General features: G+C 39.9%; 1 pseudogene; it reads left to right on the top strand.

The window, feature by feature from the left end:
• The first annotated feature begins 16,558 nt into the window (after nucleotides 1–16,558).
• Nucleotides 16,559–18,287, top strand: LOC106577675 (uncharacterized; annotated as a pseudogene).
• Nucleotides 18,288–25,006: the final 6,719 nt, after the last annotated feature.

Below are 25,006 nucleotides of genomic sequence, written 5' to 3'. Positions count from 1 at the left end.
ACCCCTATGGAATCATTCTTGCAATCAGGCTTTATTATTTCCCTCTGCCCAAATACAATGCACATAGATCATTTCAATTGACCCATGACACAATAATTACTACTACTATGCTAATTATACAATTATTAACAGATTTAAACTGGCTCAAATCAAATAGTCTCTGACAACTGTAACTGTTGAAAATAAAAAAAGATTTGTTTTCTTTCAAATACTTTAACCTCTTGACGGTCGCCTAGGATAGGGGGCGCTACAGCGATTTTTGAAAAGAATTCGTGCCCATTTTAAACGGCCTCCTACTCAAACTCAGACGCTAGGATATGCATATAATTAATACTTGTGGATAGAAAACACCCTAAAGTTTCCAAAACTGTTTGAATGGTGTCTGTGAGTATAACAGAACTCATATGGCAGTCAAAACCCCGAGACCGATCGTAACAGGATGTGGAATTCTGAATTGCGGACTCAACTTCACCACTTTGCCTGTAATTCACACAGTGAGCAATGGTTCATTGAGCACTTCCTATTGCTTCCACTAGATGTCCCCAGTCTTTACAAAGTGATTTGAGCCTTCTACTGTGAAAACTGAATGAATGAGACGCAGTGGAACGTGGTCACACGGAGAGGGCCATCACCATTATGACGCCGGCGCCCCTGGCTACCCTCCCCTTTCGAAATGTTTTGAAACACAATGCAATCGTCCCCCTTGAATCTTATTGGAGCTCTGGTTGAAAAAGGCCCTAAAGATTTATGTTATACAACGTTTGACATGTTTGAACGAACCTAAATTTAAAAAAATGCATTTTGTTGAGAGAAGTCCCGCAGCCGACGGAAGTTTTGGAGCAGCCTTCAGAACGCACTAACAAGAACAAGCTATTGGGACGTAAAGGATTAACTTTTTCGAACGAAAATACATTTGTTGTGGACCTGGGATTTCTGGAAGTGCTTTCTGATAAAGATAATCAAAGGTAAGGGATTATTGACAATAGGATACAAGAGTAGATTTGATATGCGATTGTTCCAAGATGGCGCTGACCTGTAACGGTAGCCTATTTTTCTGAGTATCGCATCCCCTTTTATCGCAAAGTGTGATTACCCAGTAAAGTTATTTTTAAATCTGGCATTACAGGTGCTTTCAAGAGATATTCATCTATACATCTTAGAATGACAATATTACATTTTAAAAATGTTTTCGAATAGTAATTTAGCAAATTGTAGCGCTGTTTCACCGGATGCATTTGAGGGAAAATAGTTAGTCAACGTCACGCGCCGTTGTAAAATGCTGTTTTTATATATAAATATGAACTTTATCGAACAAAAGAATGCATGTATTGTGTAACATGATGTCCTAGGTGTGTCATCTGATGATGATTGTCAAAGGTTAGTGCTGCATTTATCTGTTTTTTGGTTATTTGTGATGCATGTGGTTGGTCGGAAAATGGCTATGTGGCTACTTTTACGATATACTCCTCTAACATAATCGAATGTTTTGCTTTTGCTGTAAAGCCTTTTTGAAATCGGACAACGTGGTTCGATTCAGGAGAGGTGTATCTATAAAACGGTATAACATAGTCCTATATTTGAAAAAAAATAAAAAATGTTGTTATGCTAATGGCAATAGTATTTTTCGCTGGATGAGCCCAACCAGGGGTTAATACAGTTGGCTTTGCTTGACCGGTGCAATGGAGGAAAGATAAATCAAGTACACCTAAAGTAAGTGTGAGAAAACAAATGTGAGATTGGCGGATGATAAAATTCAGAGCGTTTCACTCTTGGAGCATTCAGAGCGCACACTGGACGCTCTGGCCAGCAGTCAAGCACCCAAGCTAACTGGCTAACGCTGGCTAGCTTGCTAGCTACTTCCAGCCACAAATGAGAGAACAGCTCACTCTGACAATTTTACTCACCCTAGCAGAACAGGTTTGGCTGTTATGTTATCCAGAGCGTTGGTGACTGCAAGTGTGTTTCTGGCAACAATTTAATTATGCTTTTTTGTCAACATTTACTGACACCAGCCATATTCAATGGGTGTTGAGTGTTCGTAAATCCGCTTAGTTATTCTGCGCTCTGGCACACTCAGACGAGAGTGCTCTGAAATCGGAGTGGATAGACAGAGCGAATTTACGAGCTATGTTTATTGACAGTTGTCGCATTCTATTGAAATAGTTACTTGTTTAGATATGTAACAATGAACCATAATCCCAACTCATAATGTTACTGCCCTGCATGAATCTGCAGGTAGCTAACCAACCAGGAACAATGTTATCTAGCTAACATTAGGCTATAACTAGCAATGCAAATGGCTCTGAGATACAAATATTACTACACAGATCATACACATAATGTTAGCTAGCTAGCCAGCCAGCTAACATTAGCTAGCTAGCTAACAGTATACTTTAACTTTAAATGAAATCGACTTTCTGACAAAATCAGAAACATGTAATATCTGAAAATGTAGTGAGCTATTCCATATACATGGAGAGACACTTCTCCCTCTCTGTCATGGATGCCATGGTTGCCCTTAGTTTGAATATGTAATTTGGAGACAGGTGTTTTATAAAACAGCCTCTGTGTGTTCTCTTTTCGACTCCATCTGCATATTTGCAATCAAATGGCAGAATTTTCTCCATCTCCTTATATAAAATATTCTAATTCGACTGATTTCAAAACTTGGTCCTCTCGAAAGTGGAGAGCAACACTTATGCAGGTCTACTACGCGATATCATAAAAAAAGCTGCATTAGAAAGGATTACCTACACATTCTGACCAGCTCAAATTATAGACAGAAGCGTGCTACACGGCAGACCAATCCGAACTCATCTCTCGGCATGTCCAGCCCACTCATTATCTCAGCCAATCATGGCTAAACCAATTAGGCTCATAATTTAACAATTTTATTCATATTTACAGATGCTATACAAGTTTTTTTTATTAAGGCACATTAAAGTTCACATGTTCTAGAAGGCATTTTTGACAAAAAAACGCATTTTGCTAAAAAAAATACGTTGAAATGGCGCACCTGTGAAGTAGTGATGCGCGACATACGCCTAGTTTCCTGAAACTAGTCATAAATAGCCTAGTGTTTAAACCCAGGTCTGTCCAGAGTGGTGAGAAAACCACAAACCATCAAACAAGTAAAACCTCAAGATAATTACTTACAAGACCATTCTACAGCATCCTGCGTCTGAGTCAGTCCAGCCAGTAGTCAGTGAGACTGTAGTTTTATTAATAGACCACAAAACTGTGGTCGTCAAAACTGTGGTCGCCTGAATGAGGCGTCGACAAAGAAGACACGGCCAGTTGAACCAATCACACAGTAAATGTAGCTCATTGTCGTCTCAAATAAAACTGTGAAGGATGGCATGTAAGAATGGCTATATAAATACATTTGATTTGATTGTTGAAGTGATGTACACAGGTAGACTTTTTACACTTTTGACTTTTTACACACTTGAAGATGATCTCTTCAAAGATGGTGTCACTGTGGATATTTCAATTTCTCAAACAAATGTGTAAGTTGTACATATATAACTTACATAACTACTTATGTATTTTATTTATTTTACCTTCATTTAACTAGGCAAGTCAGTTAACCTGTTTGGGACAGGGGGCAGTATTTTCACGGACGGATAAAAAACGTACCCGATTTAATATGGTTACTACTCCTGCCCAGAAACTAGAATATGCATATAATTAGTAGATTTGGATAGAAAACACTCTAAAGTTTCTAAAACTGTTTGAATGGTGTCTGTGAGTATAACAGAACTCATATGGCAGGCCAAAACCTGAGACGATTCCATGCAGGAAGTGGCCTGTCTGACAATTTCTTGCCCTTCTTGATTATCTCTATCCATTACAGAGGATCTCTGCTGTTACGTGACACTTCCTACGGCTCCCATGGGCTCTCAGAAGGCGGCAAAAAGCTGAACCGTGGCTTTGCAGGCTCTGGCTGAAAAAAAGTAGCGCGTTTGGGTAGTGGCTGGTTACAGTACTGTGAGACTCAGGCGCGTGCCCGCGTCGACAGAATGCTTCGTTTTCTTTTGTCTGTTTACCTAAACGCAGATTCCCGGTCAGAAGATTATCGCTTTTTACGAGAAAAATGGCATTAAAAGTTGATTTTAACAGCGGTTGACATGCCGGTAATGGAATATTTAGAATTTTTTTGTCACGAATGCGCCATGCTCGTGACCCTTATTTACACTTCGGATAGTGTCTTGAACGCACGAACAAAACGCCGCTATTTGGATATAACGATGTTTTGTTCGTGCGTTCAAGACACTATCCGAAGTGTAAATAAGGGTCACGCGCACGACGCATTTCGTGACAAAAAAATTCTAAATATTCCATTACCGTACTTCAAAACATGTCAACCGCTGTTTAAAATCAATTTTTATGCCATTTTTCTCATAAAGAAGCGATAATCTTCCGACCGGGAGTGGTGGTTTTCGTTCAAAGACGAAAGAATAAAAACATGGGGTCGCCTTGTGCACGCGCGCACCAGTCTCTGTACTCTGTTCGACCACTATCAAAATGCGCTAATGTTTTTTCATCCAGAGCCTGCAAAGCCACGATTCAGCTTTTTGCCGCCTTCTGAGAGCCCATGGGAGCCGTAGGAAGTGTCACGTAACAGCAGAGATCCCCTGTATTGGATAGAGATAATCAAGAAGGCCAAGAAATGGTCAGACAGGGTACTTCTCGTACAGAATCTTCTCAGGTTTTGGCCTGCCAAATGAGTTCTGTTATACTCACAGACACCATTCAAACAGTTTTAGAAACTTTGGAGTGTTTTCTATCCAAAGATAATAATTATATGCATATTCTAGTTTCTGGGCAGGAGTAATAATCAGATTAAATCGGGTACGTTTTTTATCCGGCCGTGAAAATACTGCCCCCTAGCCATAACAGGTTAACTAGCTCTAACTTCATTATCTTTGTATGAATGCTTCAGTAAAATGTGTTGAAATTAGTGGTCATAGTTGTAACAAAGAACATATAATTGAATTCACTGCTTCTCTGTCAAACTCATTTTACATTTGATTTGCAAGTAAAAGAAACAATTTCCAACTCCAAAATGTATTTGAATAAGTTGAGCTCAATGGATTCTGTTCACACACCTCTGTGGTCATAGTGGAGGGCGTTACAGTGACTTTCCACTATTGGAAACAAACCTTTCATAGACCTTTAACACAGGAATACAAACCTGCAGCAATACACTGTACTCGACTTTGCCTCTCAGGGCCACCATACTGTTCAATGTCAAATCACATTTTATTGGTCACATAAACGTGATTAGCAGATGTTATTGCGGGTGACGCGAAATGCTTGTACTTCTAGCTCCTACAGTGCAGTAATATCTAACAAATTACACAAGATATACCCAATACACACAAATCTAAGTAGGAATGAACTAAGACTATATACATATGGACGAGCGACGTCAGAGGGGAACGGACTAAGATACAGAAGAATAGTATAGAATACCGCATATACATATTAAAGTGACTAGTGTTCCATTCCTTAAAGTGGCCAGTGATTTCTAGTCTATGCCTATAGACAGCAGCCTCTAATGTGCTAGTGATGGCTGTTTAACAGTCTCTCGGTCACGGCTTTGATGCACCTGTACTGACCTCGAATTCTGGATGATAGCAAGTTGAACAGGCAGTGGCTCGGGTGGTTGATGTCCTTGATTATCTTTTTGGCCTTCCTGTGACATCGGCTGCTGTAGGTGTCCTGGAGTGCGGGTAGATTGCCCCAGGTAATGCATTGGGCAGAACGCACCACCCTCTGGAGAGCCTTGCGGTTGCGGGCGATGCAGTTGCCGTACCAGGCAGGGCGAGCTTAATGACAAGCCTCGAGTAATGACAAGCACAATTTCTTTAGCCTCCTGAGGTTGAAGAGGCTCTGTTGTGCCTTCTTCACCACACTGTCTGTGTGGGTGGTCCATTTCAGTTTGTCAGTGATGTCTATGCCAAGGAACTTGAAGCTTTCCACCTTCTTCACTGCTGTCCCGTCTATGTTGATAGGCGGGTGCTCCCTCTGCTCTTTCCTGAAATCCACCATCATCTCGTTTGTTTTGTTGACATTGAGTGAAGTTGTTTTCCAGGCACCACACTCCCAGAGCCCTCACCTCCTCCCTGTAGGCCGTCTTGTCATCGTTGGTAATCAAGCCTACTACTGTTGTGTTGTCTGCAAACTGTATGATTGAGTTGGAGGGGTGCTTGGCCACGCAGTCATGAGTGAACAGGGAGTACAGGAGGGGGCTGAGCGTGCACCCTTGTGGGGCCCCAGTGTTGAGGATCATCGGTGTGGAGGTGATGTTTCCTACCTTCACCACCTGGGGGTGGCCCGTCGGGCCAGACCCAGGGCCTCGACCTTACTGATGAACTTGGAGGGTAATATGGTGTTGAATGCTGAGCTATAGTCAATAAACAGCATTCTTACATAGGTATTCATCATGTCCAGATGGGATAGGACAGTGTGCAGAGGGATGGCGATTGCATCATCTGTGGATCTATTGGGGCGGTAAGCAAATTGAAGTGGGTCTAGGGTGGCAGGTAGAGGTGATTTGATCCTTGACTACTCTCTCAAAGCACTTCATGATGACAGAAGTGAGTGCTACGGGGCGATAGTCATTAAGTTCAGTTACCTTTGCCTTCTTGGGTACAGGAACAATGGTGGCCATCTTGAAGCATGTGGGGACAGCAGACTGGGATAGGGAAAGATTGAATATGCCAGTAAACACACCAGCCAGCTGGTCTGCGCATGCTATGAGGACGAGGCTTGGGATGCCGTCTGGGCCGGCACCTTTGTGGCACGTTTAAATGTTTTACTTACATTGGCCACGTTGGCCACGGAGAAGGAGAGCCCACAGTCCTTGGTAGCAGGCCTGTCCGGAAGCAATCTCGGCAATGTGGCTGGTTTTCCTTTTGTAGTTGGTGATTGTCTGTAGTCCCTGCCACATACGTTGTGTGTCCGAGCCATTGAATTGCGACTCCACTTGATCTCTATACTGACATTTAGCTTGTTTGATTGCCTTGCGAAGTGAATAACTACGCTGTTTATATTCTGCCATATTACCAGTCACCTTGCCATGGTTAAATGCAATGGTTCGCATTTTCAGTTTCACGCGAATGCTTCCATCTATCCACGGTTTCTGGTTAGGGTATGTTTTAATCATCACAGTGGGTTCTACATCTCCTACACTCTTCCTTATAAACTCAGTCACTGTATTCGTGTATGCGTCTAGATTATTTTCTCAAATTACCCAGAAAATATCCCAGTCCACGTTATCAAAACAATCCTGAAGCGTGGATTACGATCGGTCAGACCAGCATTGAATAGTACGAAGCACGGGCACTTTCTGTTTGAGTTTCTGCCTATAGGACGCAAGGAGCAAGAGGGAGTCATGGTCAGATTTGCCGAAAGGAGGGCGGGGGAGGGCCTTGTTAGCATTCCGTAAGTTTGAATACTAATGGTCGAGAGTCTTATCAGCGCGATTGGCACAGTCGATATGTTGATAGATCTTCGGCCGCCTAGTACTCAGATTTGCTTTGTTAAAATCCCCAGCTACGATAAATGCACCCTCAGGATATGTGGTTTCCAGTTTGCATAAAGTCTAGTGAAGTTCTTTGAGGGCCGTCGAGGTTTCGGCTTGAGGTGGGATGTAAACGGCCATGGCGATGATAGAGGAGAATACTCTTGGGAGATAATATGGTCGGCATTGAATTGTGAGTGATTCTAGGTAGGATGAACAAAAGGACTTGAGTTCCTGTATTTTCCTAGAATTACACCATGAGTCGTTAACCTGTTAGGGCTAGGGGGCAATATTGACACGGCTGGATAAAAAACGTACCCGATTTAATCTGGTTACTACTCCTGCCCAGTAACTAGAATATGCATATAATTATTGGCTTTGGATAGAAAACACCCTAAAGTTTCTAAAACTGTTTGAATGGTGTCTGTGAGTATAACAGAACTCATATGGCAGGCCAAAACCTGAGAAGATTCCATGCAGGAAGTGGCCTGTCTGACAAGTTGTGTTTCATCTGGGCTCTTTTTATTGAAGATTTAGGATCTTTGCAATAACGTGACACTTCCTACGGCTCCCATAGGCTCTCAGAGCCCGGGAAAAAGCTGAACGATATCGAGGCAGGCTCTGGCTGAAACACATTATTGCGTTTGGCAAGTGGCCGCTCAGAGTACTGTGGGCTTAGGCGCGTGCCCGAGTCGACCGAATGCTTTATTTTCTTTCCTCTGTTTACCTAAATGCAGATTCCTGGTCGGAATATTATCGCTTTTTTACGAGAAAAATGGCATAAAAATGGATTTTAAACAGCGGTTGACATGCTTCGAAGTACGGTAATGGAATATTTAGATTTTTTTTGTCACGAATTGCGCCATGCTCGTCACCCTTATTTACCCTTTCGGATAGTGTCTTGAACGCACGAACAAAACGCCGCTGTTTGGATATAACTATGGATTATTTTGAACCAAACCAACATTTGTTATTGAAGTAGAAGTCCTGGGAGTGCATTCTGATGAAGACAGCAAAGGTAATAACATTTTTCTTATAGTAAATGTGACTTTTCTGAGTGCTAAACTTGCTGGGTGTCTAAATAGCTAGCCTGTGATGCCGGGCTATCTACTGAGAATATTGCAAAATGTGCTTTCACCGAAAAGCTATTTTAAAATCGGACATATCGAGTGCATAGAGGAGTTCTGTATCTATAATTCTTAAAATAATTGTTATGCTTTTTGTGAACGTTTATCGTGAGTAATTTAGTAAATTCACCGGCAGTGTTTGGTGGGAATGCTAGTCACATGCTAGTCACATGCTAATGTAAAAAGCTGGTTTTTGATATAAATATGAACTTGATTGAACAAAACATGCATGTATTGTATAACATAATGTCCTAGGGTTGTCATCTGATGAAGATCATCAAAGGTTAGTGCTGCATTTAGCTGTGGTTTGGGTTTATGTGACATTATATGCTAGCTTGAAAAATGGGTGTCTGATTATTTCTGGCTGGGTACTCTGCTGACATAATCTAATGTTTTGCTTTCGTTGTAAAGCCTTTTTGAAATCGGACAGTGTGGTTAGATTAACGAGCGTCTTGTCTTTAAAATTGTGTAAAATAGTCATATGTTTGAAAAATTGAAGTTTTTCAATTTCTAAGGTTTTTGAATAACGCGCCACGGGATTACACTGGCTGTTACGTAGGTGGGACGATTTGGTGCCACCTATCCTAGAGAGGTTAATCGTGAAACACACCCTTCCGCCCTTCTGCTTCCCGGAGAGATATTTATTCCTGTCTGCGCGATGTACTGAGAATCCTGCTGGCTTTACCGACTCCAACTGATTATCCAGAGAGAGCCATGTTTCCGTGAAACAAAGTATGTTACAGGCCCCGATGTCTCTCTGGAAAGAAATCCTTGCTCTTAGCTCACCAACTTCATTTTCCAAAGACACAAACTTGACTCAAACATTTCCTGAGCTAGTAATGTAAAAAAAAATTACATAAAAAAACTAAATATTACAAAGTTTCCAAAGAGCTAGTCACAATACTGCCATCTCCGTTGGCACCATTTTCCCATGCATCATGTTACAGTAAACATCATGCAGCTGTAGTGTAGGAGTGTTTTTCTTAGTTTTTTCTTTAAGACGTAGGCCTACTGATTGCATGCCACACACCCCCTCACATAAACAGCAACCTATTTACATGTACTCTGATGTATGTTATGAACAATACACAAGGTTGTAGCTGTCTACACTTTGGTAAGGCCTGTTGGCCTTCTGCACAGGACCCTCTATGCCCTTCTCTCTCTCTCTGTGGTCTCAGCAGGATGTCTCAGTGGTGTCAGTCAGTTGTATGATAATATATTGTTCTTCATGCTGTCCTTTTAATCAACAATAGAAAACAATTTTTTTGAGGCAGCAAGTTATCTATACATAGGCTACTGAAATCTGTGAAAAACCACAATGAACTATTAGGTAATTGACATAGAGATTTGAAGTCCTTAGTTAAACACAAACCATGGTTTGGAGTGGGATGTAAAGTATCATCATCTGGGCCAGGAAGAAAGAGCCTCCTAATTATATCATGGGAGGGCTTTTATCCGTCCATACATTGGAGAATAAATAGTATATTAGATATTGCTGGTTAAGCAAAGACGATGTCATGTTTTCTGTTTCTCTGTATTATAAAATGACCGTGTAGAAGTCATAGAGGCCCTAGAGGATGACAGTGTCATAACATGTGGCCAAACAGGTCCCAACTACTGTATGACTCCCATGGACCACAATGGAAGAAAACATTAAGTAAAGAGATCCATTGCCTCTTGCTGTTGTGTCTCTTACTTTGGGTGGACAAGCCCTCTGTTGGCCAGCTGCAGTACATAGTATTGTGGACAGTATGAGCTGTAGTTAGGCCTATTAAAGGAAAATCCACAGTAGTCACATTGTTTAAAAAATATAACTTGCTATGTGATAAAGTTATACAAAGAAGAATAAAGCTGTACAACTGTAAAGGAGATGCTGGGAGTCGAGAAGCAAGTGCAGGGGTGAGTTTAATAATACAAGAAATATGGAAAGATACAAAACAAGAGTATCTTCTGGACATGAAACACATAACTAATACTGCCTGGGGAATTAACCTAATGGAGTGACAGATATAGGGGAGGTAATCAGTGAAGTGATGGAGACCAGGTGAGACTCATAATGAGGCGCAGGTGCACGTAACGAATGTTGCCAGGTGTGCGTAATGATGGTTGTCAGAGCCAGTGAGGGGGAGCGGGAGTAGACATGACAACAACAACAACAACAACAACAACAACAACATGAAAGGCCGCCCATTCATGGCCTACTGAGCGGCCTATCGAGTATTCAGCTATTCAAATCTGACCATCAAAAACAGACGGTTCCTGAGATCAAGCAAAGGCAAATTTCCTTTATTTTCTGTAGAGAGACTGCATTTTATACAGGTCAATCTCGTCCAGTGAAGGAGCAAGGAAGATGAATAAGCTCCTCACCCTTCTTTAGATCTGGAAATCATGCCAGTAACATCTAGCTGAATTGACTAATGTTATACATGTTCTCTATACATTTAAAGTGCTTACTATAGGTGTTTGGTAAATGTTTTAAATGCAGTAATCATAGTTGTTTTTTACAGGTGCATATCAAACACCAGTTATTGTTCAGCCCACTTCTTCCCAGAAAGCAAAGCTGGGAGGCTATGTGACTATTGAATGCCACATGACCAGTGAAGAACAGGTCTAGAAGACAGAGAAGCAACATGGACGGTGTACTCTGGGATCAAATCAAATCCAATTTTATTTGTCACATGCGCCGAATACAACAAGTGTAGACTTTAACGTGAAATGCTTACTTACAAGTCCATAACCAACAGTGCAGTTCAAGAAGAAGACAAATATTTACCAAGTAGACTAAAATAAAAAGTAATAATAAAAGTGTCATGACGTGGCCCTCTTTGGGTACAGCGAGCACCATCCCCCTCTCTCTACACCGTCCCCCTCTCGCTCTCACCACCTCCCTATCTTCCCCCTACACCCAGGCTCTGTTAGGCAGGTCAGTTTCTCTCCTCATGGCCAGAGTATAGAGAGAGAGTGAGTTTCACAGGAGAACAAAGGAACCTCTTCCACATCACAGAACTTGAGAACTGAACAATGTCCATGTTTTGGAGAATGTGTACACGGTCGGGGAAGAATCCAGCTACGACCGGTCCATTTCGTTTAATGTTTGTGAAACTCGTGAGAGACAATACATCCAGATTACCATAACTCTGTTTATATATATCTCAGTTGTGAGGCTTGCATCTAATTGTTGTATAAAGTGAATGAGTATAGATGAAACTATTTGTGAAATTATGTAATGTGATTTTAACCTCTATGGGCTAGGCGGGACGAATTCGTCCCACCTACGTAACAGCCAGTCTAATCCAGTGGCGCGATTTTTGAATCGTTTGAAATACTATTACTTCAATTTCTCAAACATATGACTATTTTACAGCTATTTAAAGACAAGACTCTCGTTTATCTAACCACACTGTCCGATTTCAAAAAGGCTTTACAACGAAAGCAAAACATTAGATGATGTCAGGAGAGTGCCCAGCCAGAAATAATCAGACACCCATTTTTCAAGCTAGCATATAATGTCACCAAAACCCAAACCACAGCTAAATGCAGCACTAACCTTTTATGATCTTCATCAGATGACACACCTAGGACATTATGTTATACAATACATGCATGTCTGTTCAATCAAGTTCATATTTATATCAAAAAACAGCTTTTTACATTAGCATGTGACGTTCAGAAAAAGCATACCCCCCGCAAACTTCCGGGAATTTACTAACAGTTTGCTAAATTACTCACGATAAACGTTCACAAAAAGCATAACAATTATTTTAAGAATTATAGATACATTACTCCTCTATGCACTCGATATGTCCGATTTTAAAATAGCTTTTCGGATGAAGCACATTTTGCAATATTCTAAGTACATAGCCCAGCCATCACGGCTAGCTATTTAGACACCCGGCAAGATTAGCCTTCACCATAATAACATTTCCTATAAGAAAAATGTTCTTACCTTTCCTGTTCTTCGTCAGAATGCACGCCCAGGACTTCTACTTCAATAACAAATGTAGGTTTGGTCCCAAATAATCCATAGTTATATCCAAATAAGCGTCGTTTTGTTCGTGCGTTCTAGACACTATACGAATGGTAATCCACGGTCGCACGCATGGCGCATGGCGTGACAAAAAATGTCTAAATATTCCATTACCGTACTTCGAAGCATGTCAACCGCTGTTTAAAACCAATTTTTATGCCATTTATCTCGTAGAAAAGCGATAATATTCCGACCGGGAATCTGCAATAAACTAAACAGCCGAATTAAAATACTCCACGGGGGCTAATCGCGCACGCGCCTCATTCCATTGTCACCTAATGGGACACTTGGATAAGGTGATAATCTGTTTCAGCCTGAGGCTGCCTCGTCAACCTTCATGATTTTCCCGGGTCCTGAGAGCCTATTGGAGCCCTGGGAATTGTCACGTTACAGCTAAGATCCTTACTCTTCAATAAACAGATGCAAGACGCACGACTCCTTGTCAAACAGGCCACTTCCTGCATGAAACCTTGTCAGGTTTTTGCCTGCCATAGGAGTTCTGTTATACTCACAGACACCATTCAAACAGTTTTAGAAACTTTAGAGTGTTTTCTATCCAAACCTGAACAATAATATGCATATTCTAGCTTCTGAGTTGGTGTAGGAGGCAGTTAAAAATGGGCACATATTTTTTCCAAAATTCTCAATACTGCCCCCTAGCCCAAACAGGATAAACTGTTTAATGAAGGAAACTCCAATTCCCTTTGGAGTTTAACTAGGTCATAGGCCCGCCCCATGAGCACAGACATTGACCTGGCGTCATGGGACAGCCCTCTTCTGCCATTACAAATATAACCCCCACCTGAAGGATTTCCCTTCAGACCAGTTTACCTCGATTACCACGAGAGGGCTAAGGTTTGAGTAGGTTGATGAATCTTTTAACCATACCACGTGGTTAAACTCTGAGACTATCGATCCGACAGAATAAGAGCAAATCTTTGATACTAATTACTAGTCTGTAGCTAGGAATTCTATACCATTGAATGCGAAGGCCGACAACCGCTGAAACATCTATTCTATAACAACATTTCTGAATGTTACTCTGAAGTAGCCATTCTAACCAAAGACTCCAGGGACGCAGAGAGAGGTGTGGATGAACTTCCAACAGAGATCACGATGACACACTAAGCGTAAATATATATATACTGATTGCAATTGTTCACAAATGAGTGAGCTTTCATGTGCAAAGGATTAGCATTTCAATGGTTAAAATTATCAACTTTGTAGTGTCTTTTATCTTTTGCGCCCTTCTCAGTCCCTTTGTCTACCAAGCCGCCGTGCCGGTTTAGCCCACTAGGGTACATCCCCTATCATTTCCTTGTAACCATATCTACTTTGTCTGTTTGTGTTGGCATTTCTGTGATTATTTAGTTAGTTAATAAATAAATGACTGAGACAATTTATGTATGGGTGATTCATAGTGAAGACTGGGTTCGTGCAGATAACCAACAATTTATATCGTTTGGAATGAGACTAACGTGAGGTAAAAAATAATTTATTAATTAGTAGACTAATTGATCAGATATTAAAATATCTGAAAGTTATATTAGAAAAATTAGAACTTTGTAATCTGAATATTTTCCTTGGTGCCCAGACTTCCTAGTTAACCTGTTGGGGATAGGGGGCAGTATTTGCACGGCCGGATAAAAAACGTACCCGATTTAATCTGGTTACTACTCCTGCCCAGTAACTAGAATATGCATATAATTGTTTGATTTGGATAGAAAACACCCTAAAGTTTCTAAAACTGTTTGAATGGTGTCTGTGAGTATAACAGAACTCATTTGGCAGGCCAAAACCTGAGAAGATTCCAAACAGGAAGCGCTCTCTCTGACCATTTCATGGCCTTATTGATCATCTCTAACAAAAACAGGGGATCTCTGGCATGACGTGACATTTTCTAACGCTCCCATAGGCTCTCAGAAGGCGCCAGAAAGCTGAATCGTGGCTTTGCAGCCCATGGCTGAAAAACAGTAGCGCATTTTGTAAGTGGCCGATCTGAGGACAATGGGACGGGGCGCGCGTGCCCGAGTCGACTCAATGTTTACTTTCTCTCTCTTTGAACGAAAACCACCACTCCCGGTCGGAATATTATCATTTTTTTTACGAGAAAAATTGCATAAAAATTGATTTTAAACAGCGGTTGACATGCTTCGAAGTACGGTAATGGAATATTTAGAAATTTTTGGTCACGAAACGCGTCGGGCTCGTGACCCTTATTTACCCTTTCGGATAGTGTCTTGAATGCACGAACAAAACGCCGCAATTTGGATATAACTATGGATTATTTGGGACCAAACCATCATTTGTTATTGAAGTAGAAGTCCTGGGATTGCATTCTGACGAAGAACAGCAAAGGTAATAACATTTTTCTTATAGTAAATCTGACTTTGGTGAGTGCTAAACTTGCTGGGTGTCTAAATAGCTAGCCCTGTGATGCCGGGCTATCTACTCAGAATATTGCAAAATGTGCTTTCACCGAAAAGCTATTTTAAAATCGGACATAGCGAGTGCATAGAGGAGTTCTGTATCTATAATTCTTAAAATAATTGTTATGTTTTTTGTGAACGTTTATCGTGACTAATTTAGTAAATTCACCGGAAGTGTTCGGTGGGAATGCTAGTCACATGCTACTCACATGTAAAAAGCTGTTTTTTGATATAAATATGAACTTGATTGAACAAAACATGCATGTATTGTATAACATAATGTCCTAGGGTTGTCATCTGATGAAGATCATCAAAGGTTAGTGCTGCATTTAGCTGTGGTTTGGGTTTATGTGACATTATATGCTAGCTTGAAAAATGGGTGTCTGATTATTTCTGGCTGGGTACTCTGCTGACATAATCTAATGTTTTGCTTTCGTTGTAAAGCCTTTTTGAAATCGGACAGTGTGGTTAGATTAACGAGAGTCTTGTCTTTAAAATGGTGTAAAATAGTCATATGTTTGAGAAATTGAAGTAATAGCATTTCTAAGGTATTTGAATATCGTGCCACAGGATTACACTGGCTGTTGAGTAGGTGGGACGCAAGCGTCCCACTGGCCCAGAGAGGTTAATTAGATTTACATTATTAGAATAATCACGTAATAATAATTACAGAGAATTGATTTGATAAACTAACAGTCTTCAGTTTAATGATGCCAAAGACACGACAAAAGTAACACAATAAGAATAATAATCACTCAGATGCAGAGCATAAGTGTCCAGAAAGTGTGAAAGCTGATACTAGGATGGTTTCAGAAGTCTCAAATCCTCACCAATAGTGGCTGAGGTTGACTGAGTAGATACATTTGTTTTTGTGGAAGAGTACAACAATATATATATATATATATAATGATTTAGCAAATGTCTGAAGTCTTTCTTATGATGATAATAGTTGTAACATGGAATTCTGTTACCTGCCTTTATACTTGTGTGATTCTTCAATAAACTTGTTTTTATTTCCTACGTTTAATTACTTGCCCAAATCTTACCAATTATTTGCACCAGGTATCAAACGATCACATCTTTTTTTTGTCAAAAAGGTGCCAATCTCACCAGAGTTCACTTCCTCCTGAAAGCTTGAACTGCGTTCTACGTCCATGAAGTGAGAAATGGAACGTAAACACCCTGTGTATGTCAAAGAGGACATATGTACCAGTAGTCTCAGCCACCGACCCAAATGCTAGAAAATACAAACCAGTAACTCTGATTTTACATCATTTGATTGTAGTTTTAATCAGATGTTTTATGCCTGTTCAGACAGCCAATAAAATCACTTAGTTCAGAGATTCCACCTACTTCATAATGATTACCCAATGAGTGTCATCATATAAAAGGGGCCCACACTCAAGACCCACACTCTATACAGTTCAGAAAGGACATTGAAAATATGATTATATCTTGGACAATCTTTTTGTTTTACGGCAACTTTGGTAAGTAAGAAATATTAATACGGTTCCTTTTACTTTTTATGTGATGGTCTTTTGTAATCAATTTGAATGACTATGTAGTCTGAATAATGTTAATAATGAATAAATCAGTACTATGCCTTTGTCTGATTTATTTAGTTTGTTTTCTTCACAGGTTGGCACTTAAAAATGATGTAATCCAACCAGACCCTTTGATAGTTACAAATCTGGGTCAAAATGTATCTCTCACTTGCTTTTGTCAATCTAATTTGATGGTCAGAGTCTCTTGGTTCAAGCAAACTGTGGGACAGAAACCTCTTCTCATGGCATCATCATATTATCGCACTCAAAATACCTTTTATTTCAACAATTTTACCAAGGACTTCAATGAGACTAAACATTTGAATGTGAAGAGAGGTGTTGGCAGCTCTAACCTGACCATCAGGTGACTCAGCTACATACTACTGTGGTGCGATGTTAGTGGGCAAAGTCAAATTCGGAAAAGGAACTGTTTTAATTGTCAAAGGCAACTTAACTTCCTTCCCTAATTTTGGATTTTATATTTTGCACCATTAAAATAGAAATATACTTTAGACTTTGGCTGTAAATGTTATATACCAGGCCAATACAATATACACACTATGATCTTACTCTGTCACTTTCTTCAGGTTCAGAGTCCAACTGCATGTATGTACTCAAGCAACCTGTGTCTGAGTCAGTCCAGCCAGGAGACTCTGTGACTCTGAGCTGTACAATACACACTGAGACCTGTGCAGGAGAACACAGTGTCTATTGGTTCAGACATGGCTCAGGAGAATCCCGTCCAGGAATCATTTACACCCAGGGAGACAGGAGTGATCAGTGTGAGAAGAGCCCTGAGGCTGGGTCTACTACAAAGAGATTTGTCTACAACCTCCCCAAGAGGAACCTCAGCCTCTTTGACGCTGGGACTTACTATTGCGCTGTGGCATCATTTGGGGAGATGCTGTTTCGGAATGGTACCAAGCTGGACGTTGACTGTTAGTGATATTTCTGACATTTCTAAAACGTTCTAACATTTTCTTACTGGTTGAACAAAAAATGCTGAATCTCCTCTATCACTGTCTGTATTTCCACAGATGGTTGTAAGGAGGACCATGTTTTCATGGTGTACTGTCTGGGTGTAGCGTTGGCTCTGTGTGTCGTCCTCATCACTGTCCTTGGTTGTGTTTTGTATAAGATGACCAAGAAAACCTCTCTGCTGTGCAGCGGTAAGCATTATCATTGCCCATAATATATGCTTAATCTGTTGGTGCAGTATACATTACATGTTTTAGTATTGAAATTGGGTTGATTCAATGTATCATGATGATGATGATGATGATCATGATGAAGATGATTCCTTCATGTGTTTGTTTAAAAGGTACGCATCCTCAGCCAAGTAGTCCGGCAGTCCCCAGTTCTCATAACCAGGTGTGCAGACCGTATAGTGAATTATTCTGAGTATTACTTTGCTGAACTATAAACAGATCCTTCTATCAGGTTATTTCCTGATGTCTTTGAAATTTGCTTTGTTTTTCCTCTTAGGATCAAGAACACGATGACACACTCACATCGGTCCATTACGCTGCACTGAATGTCATCCACAAGAAGCCAAAGACCCAGAGACAGAGGAGCACCATGGAGAGAGACACTGTGTACTCTGGGGTGAGGTGCCAAAACATGGACTGAAATGTCAACCTTTACTCCTTAAAGACTTGCATCGCTTTTTCTGTTATACACTCTGTTTTTATCATTATAATTGTGTTACAATTGCTTGTATTCTGTCAATCTCCTTTTTACATTAATGTTGTGATACTGTTGTGCATTTTATATCAAATAAAACATGAATTCACTGTAATTTAGATGTATTGTTTGATTTTCTCTCATATTCTTCAAGTTAAACTGGTAAGTTTGCAGGGACATTGCATCCTGATTACATGATGTGCATAATAGCATGATTAGAGTTCCTTCTATTGACTATCACTTTCAGTTGTCTCAAAACTCTATTTTTTAAGCTGTATCCTGCATCACATCTCTGTGGTGTTCTGACGGCCTTAAATATATGTTCCACTCAGCTTAACTCATCTCTAACCCCAGCAATGACCATCAGTCCTCACCACACACTGTCTTCACACACCTCAGTGCATCAAAACCACAAAATAATGTCACTAAGATCACAACTCACTCTTTAATGATAAAAGCCTGAACTAATAATAGACTTCTTAGCTGAGTATATTTTGAAGAGAGCTGATATTGTTGAAAATATAATCCAAATATCACTACGTACACATTGTAACTGAGACGTTTTGACAAAAAATACAAAATGTTAATATGCATTCGTGCAGGTTGAAGTACTGCACTTCATTTATCTTTCAATAGGGTGCAGCAGTGTACTTGGAAGTCCCCATAACTCCCTTAACAGTAGAGTTGGCAGCAACTTTTAGAATTGTCACCATTTTCAAATTATTCACTAACAATTGTTGAAAACTTACTTTCCTGTGACAGTTCATGTGTGTAACAGTGGTGGAAAAAGTACCCAATTGTCATACTCGAGTAAAAGTCAAGATACCTTAATAGAAAATGTCTTAAGTAAAAGTGAAATTCACCCAGTACAATGCTACTTGAGTAAAAGTCTAAAAGTATTTGGTTATAAATCAATTTAAGTGCCAAAAGTACATGTAATTGCTAAAATATACTTAAGTATCAAAAGTTAATATATAAAATTGTTCACATTCCTAATATTAAGCAAACCAGCAACATTTTCTTGTATTTTTTTATTTATTTACGGATAGCCAGGGGCACACTTCAAAACTCAGATATAATTTACGAACGAAGCATGTGTGTTTAGTGAGTCCAACAGATCAGAAGCAGTAAGGATTACCAGGGATGTTCTCTTGATAAGGGTGTGAACTTTCCTGTCCTGCTAAGCATGCAAAATGTAATGAGTGCTTATGGGTGTCAGGGAAAATGTATAGAGCAAAAAGTATATTATTTTCTTTAGGAATGTAGTGAAGTAAAAGTAAAAGTTGTCAAAAATATAAATACTAAAGTACAGATACCCCAAAAAACTACTTAAGTAGTAATTTAAAGTATTTTTACTTAATGCACCTTACACCACTGATGTGTAGTCATAATACCTGTCAACAAAGGCCCAACAAAGACACTGTGTGGCTGTTAAGAATCTATAACAAGGTAATATATACATTTATTACATACATATTAGATATCTGTATCATGTTATAAATCCATTTCAGAATCATAGTCTCTTGTATCAAACAGTCTAGGTAGTCATCATCACTGGATCATTACTACTAACATCAACTAAGATATTATAAAGTGTAGATTAGTTTACAGGAGGAGCCACACAGACACTCAAAATAAAATGGGTAGCAGAGTGATATTTAAATGACGAAGACAATGACTCATGTGTTTGTGTCTAGTTTTGTATTGAGCTCCAGGGAGTAGATGAACAAGAATGGGAGAAAACCTATTTATTCAAGTCATCTCTCCTCTGTAATGTGTTGTCATCTTTTAGTAGTGTTGATAGCATGTCACTCACACCCACCCCCACACAACAAGTTCACAGGTACTCTGCGGTCTTCTGTAAGCACAAGACGAGGCCGTATCTACATTTTGGTCAGGTGGGCCTGCTGGCTTTGTGCACACAGGACCCTCCTACCTGCTCTCTGTGTCTCTGTGTCTCTATGTGGTTTTCAGCAGGATGTCTATGTGGTGTCACTGTTGTTCTCACTATCTTTACTTGTTGTGTTGGATATACAGGGAATGTAAGACTAACTAAAATGTACTTGTTTCATTCTGTAGGTGTTTCCCCCACAAATACTCATGATGCTCCACCCCTGTTCACTTTTATACTGTACATGACAAGACAAGACATGCTCTATGCACAACAGACCTCCTATTGGTCTGGAGTATTGTTGCTGTTGTCATGACGTGACTTTCAGTAATGTGATGACTGTTATTTATTCAATCCACTAAGTATGTTTAACCTGTTATGGCTAAGGGGCAGTATTTTCACGGCCGGATAAAAAATGTACCCGATTTAATCTGATTATTACTCCTGCCCAGAAACTAGAATATGCATATAATTATTAGCTTTGGATAGAAAACACCCCAAAGTTTCTAAAACTGTTTGAATTGTGTCTATGAGTATAACAGATCTCATTTGGCAGGCCAAAACCTGAGAAGATTCTGTACAGGAAGTACCCTGTCTGACCATTTCTTGGCCTTCTTGATTATCTCTATCCAAAACAGGGGATCTCTGCTGTTACGTAACACTTCCTACGGCTCCCATGGGCTCTCAGAAGGAGGCAAAAAGCTGAATTGTGGCTTTGCAGGCCCTGACTGAAAAACAGTAGCGCGTTTGGATAGTGGCCGGTCACAGTACTATGAGAGTCAGGCTCGTGCACGAGTCTACTCCATGTTTTATCTTTGAACGAAAACCACCACTCCCGGTCGGAATATTATCGCTTTTTTACGAGAAAAATGGCATAAAAATGTATTTTAAACAGCGGTTGACATGCTTCGAAGTACGGTAATGGAATATTTAGAATTTTTGTGTCACGAAATGCGTCGTACGCGTGACCCTTATTTACACTTTGGATAGTGTCTTGAACGCACGAACAAAACGCCGCTATTTGGATATAACAATGGATTATTTTGAACCAAACCAACATTTGTTATTGAAGTAGCAGTCCTGGGAGTGCATTCTGACGAAGAACACCAAAGGTAATCAAACTTTTCTAATAGTAAATCGGAGTTTGGTCAGGGCTAAACTTTTTGGGTGTCAAAATGGGCTATCTACTCAGAATATTGCAAAATGTGCTTTCACCGAAAAGCTATTTTAAAATCGGACACCTCGATTGCACAAAGGAGTTCTGTGTCTATAATTCTAAAAATAATTGTTATGTTTTTTGTGAACCTTTATCGTGAGTAATTTAGTAAATTCACCGGAAGTGTTCGGTGGGAATGCTAGTTCTGAACGTCACATGCTAATGTAAAAAGCTGGTTTTTGATATAAATATGAACTTGATTGAACAAAACATGCATGTATTGTATAACATAATGTCCTAGGCGTGTCATCTGATGAAGATCATCAAAGGTTAGTGCTGCATTTAGCTGTGGTTTTGTTTTTGTGACATTATATGCTAGCTTGAAAAATGGGTGTCTGATTATTTCTGGCTGGGTACTCTGCTGACATAATCTAATGTTTTGCTTTCGCTGTAAAGCCTTTTTGAAATCGGACAGTGTGGTTAGATAAAGGAGAGTTTTGTCTTTAAAATGCTGTAAAATAGTCATATGTTTGAAAAATTGAAGTTTTTGTATTTTTGAGGAATTTGTAATTCGCGCCACGCCTATCATTGGATATTGGAGCAGGTGTTCCGCTAGCGGAACGTCTAGATGTAAGAGGTTAATTGTTACCCAATTAAATTAATCATGTAACAATTAACTCATTAGGAATTTGGGGCACCACGGAAGAAGTTCTTTAACGAGTTACCATCTTCTGAATTAAACTCTAGAAGATAAAACTTACATAACAGTATATCGATAACAGTCACTTATTAATTATTACGTCATATCAGTCTCATTCTGAACAGTCGTAACCCTCTTGGATCCGCTAGAACCCCAACCTTTGCTGATTATTCAGTAATACACAAATTGGTTGAATTATTTATTTACTAACTAACTAAATAATAACACAGAATACACATACACACTTACATGAGACAAAAGTCCCTAACGGACTGACAAGACATGACGGCTTGTTACAACATAAAAGTAGATGGAGAGGGGGAAAGAGAGAGAGACAGAAACAATGGGACAAAGATAATACTTATCGTATGTTTGTAAACTACGCTTACAGTAACCATTTACTTTGCGCACGAACCACTGCCCGTTTTGGGATAAGAAGTAATGCATGTATTAACGTGTAGATGTCTTTGTTCTCTATCTCTGTTGAAACTAATCGATCCTTCTATGGGGAAGGCTCTGGTTGTTCACCAGAGGTCAAAATGTCCTTCTTCTTAGTTGTCCTGGCTTGTAGTGTAGTGTTTTCAGAGGGGATACCCAGATACTTGTCTGAGATGAGAATTTCTCCTTCCTTCCTCGGGTAGACAGTCAAAGTTCCAAATCACTTTACACACGCAGCTGCAGACTGGCGGTCTTTCTGGTCTGGTAGGTGAGGTTATCTTCTGCATCTCATGTTGAGGTTGAGAGTTTCAACCATTTCCAACATGTAGCTAACTCTCCACACTTTTCTCGTCTAAAGGAATTATTTCGTTTTCAGCTCCCGACCACTTTACATGCCAGTAGCAACCCGGCAATGTTTCCGACTGATATGTTAATTCTTAGCCAGTCCTTTTAAGCACTCTGATCGAAAAGGGCAGTTCCATCATGCTGATAAGCTCTCTGACCTCATTTGGGGCGTGGCTACTTAATGTGCAAAGGATATGATTAGAAGTTCTCAAACCAAAATCACATTCAAAAAAATAGTTTCATCATTCTTCATATTGTATTCACATCTGATTGAATGAAAAATTGACAGCTAAAGGGGGTTTCCTTCTTAAGTTACAGAATTTGGTTCATACAGTTTTTAATAACATCACAAAATAAAAGCAATATGACATGACTATTCTTTAGGTTCTCAATGACCATTCCCCACATTCTAATGTTAGGTACATGTGACTCACCATCTGGATTCGGACTTATGTAGCAAAATTTGATATTGTGTTATTTACATTATATAAAAGTAGAGACTCAGAGCTACAAAATGGTATACCATACACTGCATTTGAGGAACAATGGGAAAGTATTTCTGCTTTTAAAGTTGAATTAAGCTTAAGACATATAGCTTGCTAGCTAGGTAAACCACGTACCTAGCTAGGTAAACAAAGTGTAAGTTCACACATGTCACATAACATTAGCTAACAAGCCAGCCAGCTAATGTTAGCTAGTCAAACAACAATGAACAGTGCCAACAATGCCACAGTGCTGGGAGCTAACCAACCATGTTCAATGTTAGCTAGCTAACATTAGGCTCTAACTAGAACAGCAAACAGCTCTGAGAAACGAATAATAACACCAGCTAGGGAGCCAGCCAGCTAACGTTAGCTTGAAATGAAACCACTTTCTGTCAAAATTAGAAAACGTGTAATATCTGAAAATGTAACTTTAGCTAGGTAACGCTAGACTATCTTACCTGAATATATCATCTCCCGGTCAGGAATGCCATGCCACGGTTGCCCTTAGTTTGAACATGAAATCCAGAGACAGGTATTTCCTCCATCTCTTTAGCTATCGTACTCTAATTCCACTGATTTCAAAACCTAATCCTCCAGAAAGTGGAGAGCCACACTTATGCAGCTCCACTACACAATACATTATTTTAAAAGCCGCATTCGACAGGATCACCAACACAGACTGACAAGCTTCTATGGCAGACCAATCCGAACTTCTCTCACGGAATGTCCAGCCCACTCATTATGTGGGAAGGTTGCCAAATTTTTCTGTGGATTAACCAACAATGCTTGTAATTTTTATTTTTTGTATTAATATTTACAGATGGCATACGAGTTTGTTATTAAAGCACATGAAAGTTGACATGTTCAAGAAGGCATTTCTGCCCCCCAAAAAATGTACGTTCAAACTGCTCTCCTGTTAAGTCATGAGTTGAGACATACGCCTAGTTTCCTGAATCGAGTCACATATTGTACCAATGTTCACTTTTTGGACGTTAGAGTTTTTGGGCGGCAAAATGTAACAAAACACATTGCATTAGTAATACTGAAGAGCAGGAGGGAGATTCCCATCCTCCCTAATTTCTGACAGAGCGGTAAGGTGTCTAAAACTGTTTGAATGGTGTCTGTGAGTATAACAGAAATCATATGGCAGGCAAAAACCTGAGAAGATTCCATGCAGGAAGTGGAAATCTGATTTGTGGAATCACCTTCAACACTTTGCCTATGAAACACACCGTGAGTTAGGATTCATTTAGCACTTCCTAAGGCTTCCACTAGATGTCAACAGTCTTTACAAAGTGGTTTGAGTCTTCTCCGGTAAAAACTGACCGAACGAGAGGCCTGGAAATTTGGTCATAGAGGGAGGGCCATTACTACTATGACGCAGGCACCCGTGGGCACCCTCTCGTTCCGAAACATTTAGTAAGACAATGCAATCGTCCGCCTTGAATATTATTGAAGCTCTGATTGAAAAAGGCCTTAAAGATTTATGTTATACAACGTTTGAACGAACGTAAATATATTTCTTTTGCACATTCGTGACGACAAGTCCCGCGCGCTTCAGTACATTTTGAGTAGCCTTCGGAAAGCACTAACAAGAAGGAGCTATTGGGACATAAATTATTAACTTTTTCGAACAAAACTACATTTGTT

This window comes from Salmo salar, chromosome ssa18 (genome assembly GCF_905237065.1).
Source record: "Salmo salar chromosome ssa18, Ssal_v3.1, whole genome shotgun sequence".
Lineage (NCBI taxonomy): Eukaryota > Metazoa > Chordata > Actinopteri > Salmoniformes > Salmonidae > Salmo > Salmo salar.
The sequence above is the reverse complement of the archived record's forward strand: the minus strand, read 5'-3'. Positions and strand labels throughout refer to the sequence as shown.